The sequence below is a fragment of the Camellia sinensis genome, chromosome 3 (genome assembly GCF_055761805.1).
Source record: "Camellia sinensis isolate YWXY chromosome 3, ASM5576180v1, whole genome shotgun sequence".
Taxonomy (NCBI): Eukaryota; Viridiplantae; Streptophyta; class Magnoliopsida; order Ericales; family Theaceae; genus Camellia; species Camellia sinensis.
The window spans coordinates 136,316,021-136,324,028 of NC_138963.1; positions in this window are offsets into that span (position 1 = coordinate 136,316,021).

Consider the following 8,008-nt stretch of genomic DNA (forward strand, 5'->3'; position numbering starts at 1 on the left):
AATCCATTGTGTCAAGGGTTGTCTCACATTAATTCATGATGTTTTCATGATGTTCACTCTATGATAGGAGGGAGGGGTGGTTATAGTTCCTTCTATTTATTGATTTTTGTCCAAATTGTACCAAAATCATCAAGCAATCAACTTGCTCATTGATGGTTTTAAAAATGATTCCAACATTCTCTCGAGGCTTTCCCATGACAGAGAAGTGTGAGAGGGACAAACAGAGTTCAGAACACTCTGTCTGCACTGTTTTGACTTCAGAGCACAAAATAGAATTTTGCATGAAATTGAGGAACGACTGGCCTTTTTTAGGCCCGACCGGGCTTCATTGAGGGTTGGCCGGTCATCAATGTTTGGTCAGTAGTGTATTTTGCAGAAAAAGAGAGTGGTGGCTGAAGGTGAAACAAAGTAAGCCTAGGTAGATAGAGTTGTTCTTGGACATTGTGCATGCAACTCTTGTGCATCCTTGCTTACATCAGTGTTGTAGATTAATGCTCTGTGCATTGTTGTAATTAATTAATTAATTTATTATTGTTATAATTAGTCTTGCTAATTATTAGTGTTGTAATTATTATTATTGTTTATTTGTAATTGTTATAGCTAGTTAGCTTAAATAGTTAGTTTACTTATCATGATTATCCCTGTTGTAATAGAGTAGTTAGCTAGTTAATTCTTCGCTTATTTATTTATTCGGTTTTGTAATAATTAGTTTAATTCGAATTTTCGGACTTTGATTCGTACCCTTTTGCACGAGGGCCATTATGGAATAAGTTATATGTCTTTCAACCCCACGGCTTTCTCCCTTTTACTTACTTGCTTATGATGGTTAGCATAGGACATCATTTTTCAAATTAGCATTCTTATGCTTTGCATCCATTGTCTTGCATACATCCAAGGCTCGGCTCATCATACTAACCCAATATCAATGTTCAAATTCATTGCTTGAATACGTGCTTTACCGCATGTCTTGAATGAAATTACATGTCATGTTCATAGCCGAGCCTATTAAAATACAAAATGTGTACGTTGCATTAGTCATGTTGCATTAGTCATACTGTATTAATTAGGAGCATGCATATTTCTTCTAATTATTTTTCTTTGTTTTGGCTTGGAGTACTAGGTGAGTAATTTTATGTTTTAGCATCTTGCATCGGATGTTTGTGTTATCATGTCAAAGGATACTTCCATGAGACTAAGTGCTTAATTGATATAACTGTTTGAATGCCTGTGGATGAAGGCTAGTTGCTTGAATTGAGATATTTTAATTAAATATCCATTTTAAGCCCACTTTTTCAAGTGGCAAATTAACAAAACGATTTCAAATAAAACATGAAATCAAATGTTCCAATTCTTGCAAATTAGTCTATACATTGTGTGCATCACATAGTAAGTTAGCCTAATAATCAGAACAAGAGCATATAATATAAATAAAAATCACCTCATGATTAGTAAAGGCCAATTTTTGATCGGACGAGTGGGGTGCTCAATTCATGACCTTCCCCTCTCGTACCTAAGTTCCCGAGCCGAGACACTTTGGTGATGACGGACTAATGGCCTTTGGCACGAGTCTCGGGTTTCCTAAATTTTTCAAAAATATTTAGGTGGCGACTCTAAAATCTGGCAAAATAGTCCATTTTTGGCGTTTGATTCAAACATCGATTTTCCAAATGAATTGTCGGATTTGGACTCTTTTTGTGTTTTCACTGTTTTACATGGCACTTGTGAAATCAGATTCAGAACCACGGGAGTCTGAACTGTAGGGCTATTCGTCTTTCAAAAGGAACACGAAAAGTTGAGCTACAGTATCTCAGTTTGGGGTTTGTCGATGGCATCACATCAACACTAATCCAGATGAGCTTGTGTCACTAATCACACCAACCAGTGAGAGTACCCCATTAATTTCATTTTCTAACAAGGACCTGCCACAAGAGGGGGCCAATCACAACAAGACGCTCAATGTTTCACTGAAGTGTCGGGATAAATGGGTTCCCGTTATGGGCATCGTGAATTTTTTGAGTCTAAGGCATTGCTTCCCACACTTACTTTATTGACATAGAGTTGCCACTTAATTTTTAAAGGGAAATTAAGAAACCTTTAAAGATGAAAACTAAGTTAATGCCTAGTTCGTCATAACCAAGAACATTCCGAGTTCAGGAGCTTAGTTACAAAAGAGGAAGACCATTAACATGGAAGCACCCCCTTTTGCCCAATCCGAATATTGGTCTCTATCCACTCTTTATTTTATGATTTTAATGGTTAAATGTTTACAAAAGTTCATTTTAGACCTAAATCCCTTAACTAACCTAAAACTACGTTATTTGAATAAAAAGTGCCATTTATTTTAGTTAAAAGAATAAAGCCATGTCTTTAAGTAAAAGCAAAGAGTTTACACTGAAAATTGATTTGAGACAAAACAATGGCCATAAACTTGAACTAAAATGAACAACACTTTAAAAATATTCAAAACAACCAATTTTACATATAAGGAGCATTTAACTTGCATAATTGAAAAGACGATGTAAGAAACATGAACATATGCTATGGAGATTTAGAGGACTTACTCGGATGCCCACTTTACGCGTCTAACATAATACATAAAATAAATATGATCTAAAGAATATAACTAAACATACAAGAATGGTCCTAGGCCTGGTTTGAGACTATTACATGATGTATATGCACAACAATACAACTAACAAATAAAAGCATAATTGTAAACTAACTACATGATGAATCAAATCGGACCAAGCATGCTAATTATATCATCAAAATAAACCTAAAAGCATGCAGTTCTAACTAAAAGGAAGAAAACATGGAAGTTGAGGTGAGAAAATGAGAAAAACTAAGAGATTACATGATGTTAAGATGGACTAACAACCTAATATGGATTGACTACTGAAAATAAGCAAAGGGATACTAAAATATAGAGAGTAGGAGGAATTTACCTTATGGTTTTCGAGAACTGAAGAGCACACAGAGAATAACACAAAGAGACCACGAGTTCTTTGCTTGCAAACTTCCATCAGGCTTGGAATCCAAATTTTGGTTGAAGTTCTTCTGTCCTTAGGTGTTCTTCAGTGTTTAGAGTTGTTGTAGATGGGATATTTTAGGAGCTAAGAAGAGAGAGATAGAGGAGAGGTGATATTTGGCTTTTAAAATGCACATAGAGGCTTCAAGTTCTTAATCCATTCAAAGAGAGGGGGAAGAGCTCTATTTATAGACTTGGGGGAAGCCTTTGGAACCCTTCTAGGGTTTCATCATTTCTCCCTCCATCGTTCCCACTAATTTTGCACCAAAATTGAGTTACTAAACATAACTCTGCGATGCTTCAATGTGCGCACGTGCAACGATGGTGCGCACATACAAATAATTTGTGCACGCACATTTTGCCTTGGTACACATTCCATGCATGCATGCACAAGTTCATGGCCCTATGCTCTTGGCTTGCTTGTGGCACAAGTAAGCTCGAATTGCATTATGATCAATGTTTTTGATAAAATGGGTCACCAAGTTTGGAAAATACGACCAGTCAAAGCATAATTGGGCTTTCCAGGGTTAAGAAACTGATTTTTTTTGCTAAAAATGGGTCTAGGGGTAAAATGGTTATTTTTGCAAAAAGTTGATTTTTGGCCAAAACAGGTTTGTACAGTAACTCTAAGCAGCCTTTAAACATTTTAAGGATGAAGTAAGTGCCATTTCATCATCAAGAGGCTTGCAAGTGCCTGGAGTCTTAGGGTTAGTCAAAATGGGGTGTCTACAGTTGCCCTTTTTTGTCATAGCTCAAACAACCATCCCAGTTGACATAACCCTAAGGCTTAAGGCAGTGCCATATATTCATGCAAGTGATTGAACTTGCAAGTTGCCTACATATCCTTGACTATAAGGAATTAGATCAGTGTAGTTTGGGGGTAGTTTTGAAACAATATACGTGAGTGAGTGAGTGTGTGCAATAAGCACTCAAGCATTCGTCCAAGCATGAATTCCAATTGGGAGAGAGCGGGTGATACCTGTCGTACTCATCTTGTCGTTCCTATGTCTGGTTCTTTTCCATGCTTTTCCAGATTTGTGGTAATCCTGTAAACTTTTTCTAGAGAAAACTATGCCAAATAATAAAGCACACTGTAGTGTGGTTAGAGTGATGCCGTTATGATGTCAATGATGCCAATGTATGCCATTCTATGCTCGTATTAACTAGTCATGAGTTCATTAAGAGCAAAATGGTGATTTCCCATGCCAGTATCGACGAGTCATGGAGGTATTTAAATGCTAGGCGGTGCCATCCCATGCTTGTATCAACGAGTCATGGGGTTTAATAAACATTATTCCATGCTTGCATCGGCAAGACGCAGAGTTTATTAAGTGTTGTTCCATGCTCGCATTGGCAAGACATAGAGGTTTGTTTGATGTCATGTCTATGCTCACATCAACAAGACGTGGGGATTTATTTGATGTCATTTCCAGGCTCACATGGCAAGACATGGGGGTTTAAATTCCAAGTGGTGGCTTTTCCTTGCTCGCATTGGCAAGACATGGGGGTTTATTTGGTGCCATTTTCACACTCGCATCGGCAAAATGTGGGGGTTTAAATGCCAAGTGGTGCCTTTTTCATGTTCGCATTGGCAAGATATGGGGGTTTATTTGATGTCGTTTCCACTCTCATATCATCAAGACGTGGGGGTTTAAATGCCAAGTGATTCTTTTCCATGCTCGCATCAACAAGACATGGAGGTTTAAATGTTATTCTACGCTTGCATCGACAAGACGTAGGAATTTAAATGCCAAGTGATTCCTTTCCATGCTCGCATCGACAAGACATGGAGGTTTAGATGTTGTTCCATGTTTCCATCCGCAAGACGTGGGAATTTAAATGCGAAATGGTTTCTTTCCATGCTCGCATTGGCAAGACATGGAGGTTTAAATGCTATTCCATGCTCATATTGGCAAGACGCGAGAATTTAAATGCCAAGTGGTGCTTTTCGATGCTCACATTGGCAAGACATAGAGGTTTAAATGCTATTTCATGCTCGCATCGGCAAAACATGGAGGTTTAAATGCTATTCCATTCTTGCATTGGAAAGACACAGGAATTTAAATGCCAAGTGGTGTCTTTCCATGCTCGCATTGGCAAGATATGGAGCTTTAAATGGGTGCCAAGTGATACCAAACGGTTCCAATTTTACTGAGATGCATTAAGTGGTTGCCAAGTGTTTGCCAAGGTTTACTAGGTGTTTGCCAAGTGGGTGCCAAAATTTGCTAGTTATTATGTTACGATATTGAAGGTGGTCTTGAGGAATATTTTTGCCATGCCAAGTGATTTGTGTGCCAGCCAATGTCGTGAATCATAAAATAATTGTTCCTCGAAAGGCATACCAATTCTGGTGCTTCAAAAGGCGTGTTGATGCTTGATATGATAAATTATGATGTGCCTTGAAAGGCGTGCTAATGCCCGAGCCATGCCGGTGATGTGCCCTGAAAGGCGTGCCTAAACTAAAGTAATCAAGAAACTCCTGATTTCTCATGCTAACCAACTTTTCATTTTCATCATATTCAAATCTTATGTTTGTAATGGTCATGTGCTAGGGCGAATGAAGCCCTTATCTAACAATTCTTGAAGTTGCACCTTTAACTCACACAACTTGGTGGGTGCAAATCTATACGGTGACACAGAAATCGGTGTCATGCTTGGCACTAAGTCAATGGAGAACTCAATCTCTTGGTGTGGTAATAACTTGGTAACATCTTTTGGAAAGATGTTCATTTATTCGCAAACTACCCTTGGCAAATTACCCTAAACCATGCTACACACGTCGGCTAAAGTGATGGAAAAGAGGAAGCTAAGCTCTCCTCGGCCCTTAAGGTTAACAGAGGAATAAGATTATCGCTCCAGCCACACAAGAAGTAGAAGCAATCCCCGACTAGAGTACATATCGACATTCTCCTACGATGGCAATCTATCGTTGCCCAGAAGTGTGTTAACCAATCCATACCCAAAATAATATCGAAAGTGTGCATGTCTAAGATGATAAAATCAAAGAAGAGTTGACAATTTGTGACCTCAATCTCATATGAGCAGCACACTCCCCCCAATGTCACTCTACCCCTAACCGGTGACTTAACCAATAATGGAGACTCTAACTAATCAATCTCTAACCTCAAAGAAGATGCAAAAGCAGTAGATATGAAAGAATATAATGCACCTATATCAATTAACACATTGGAAAAAAAAGTTGAACACTAAGAAGTTACCTCTCATAACTGAAGGTCTTGATTTGGCATGGTAACGACATACATACGCTCATGTGGCCTCTGGTCAACCTGCTCACCCCTTGGAGCATAAGCCTATTGCACTTACTAGGCTGAAGTGACCCCCTGAATGGTCGTAGAAAGCCTGAATGAATTATCTGATGGCTCTAGGTCTGCTTCGAACCAGATGCGCCTCCCAACTATAGGCATGACCTCCTCAAGTGCCTCGATTGCCCACACTGATAGCATGTAGGCATCTGTCCTCTACCCTAAGGATGACTTTGAGAATGAGTTGGTGGTGGTAGTAATTGTTGCTCTCCTTGTAATGTCCTAATTTTTATAAGTCTGAATAGGGTTAACTAAATCAATCATCATTGCTTTATTTAAATATCCATTCAATTCATATATGTGGAAGCCAACATAGTACTCATTATTCTTTAATGTTCATAATGAAATGAGTCTCCTTTTAATGAAATGACGAATATGAAAAGGAGATTTATTTCATTATGAATATCAGAGAATAATGAGTACTATGTTGGCTTCCACATGTATAAATTGAATGGATATTTAAATAAAGGAATGATGATTGATTTAGTTAACATTATTCAAACTTATAGAAATTGGGGCGTTACAACTTAGTATTAGAGTTAACTGGGTTTGAATACCATGACCTCGTGAGACGTGATTTTTACCACGATGGGTTTACTTCACACATGAGGGACATTTGTATGCATTATGTTCAATGTGATAACTTTTTTATATGACTAATAGGTATGGCATTAAATTTTTGGGATGTTGTTTCAGCTTATAAAATTCTTAGAAATCTTGTTAGAAGGGCACTTGATCAATGCTTATTCTAATAGGAACTCTTGGAACACTCGTGGGATGAGCTAACATCTTAGGAGGATAATCTGTATGTGTTTATATGGCTATGTGCTTATGTGGTGTGAATCAGAATGACTGTGTCAGGTTAGGAATCGAGTGACTCCAAATAAGGGAAACTTTTGGGACTTGAATTATTGGCGCCCCTTTTTGGCAAAGTATATCGTTATGATCATGAGAGAAATTGATTGTAAGATTGGAATATAACAGTACATTGACAGACTCTGTAAATTCATGGGGGCTAATTGTGACCTTAGAATGGAAGAGACTATGTTGTATAGTAAATGGTTTGTTACTGTGAAAAGTCTTGGAACTAGAGTGAGGTAAAGGTTAAACCTATTGAGTGAGTATGGGTTGGTTGGAGCCTTGATGGTGACCAGAATACCTTAAGAGCAAATATTTTGAAATGTGGGCGTTGGAACTCGTAACTATTTTAAATTTCCCTGGAAAGACAAAGTTAGTCGTGTTTGGGTTGGTTGTCAATGTGGAGTAGTAGGAGGATTATGTAATTAGTGCATCAATAAATTACCTTCTTATATATATATATTGAATATAAATTTTGGAGTTAGTTTGTGAGAATATTAGGACTCAACAGGAGTTGGTGTCAAGTGTTTTGAACTTGTGGATGTAGTTGGAATTTGGGATCTCTTGGAAAGTCGTGTTTGATCTGTTGAAATAAATTGATGTCAAACCCTAGGGTTATTCTTAACTATAAATTATAAATCTTGAAGGCATAGAGTTGTAGGTAAGTATTTGAGTTGGGCTTAGTGTGTGTTTTGACTAAGTGATTTGGGTACTTGAAATGAAGATTAAGTTGAGTCCTTTTTCCTTGCTTTAAATTTTACTTTTTATTACGAGTGTGATAGTCATAACTATTTGTGTA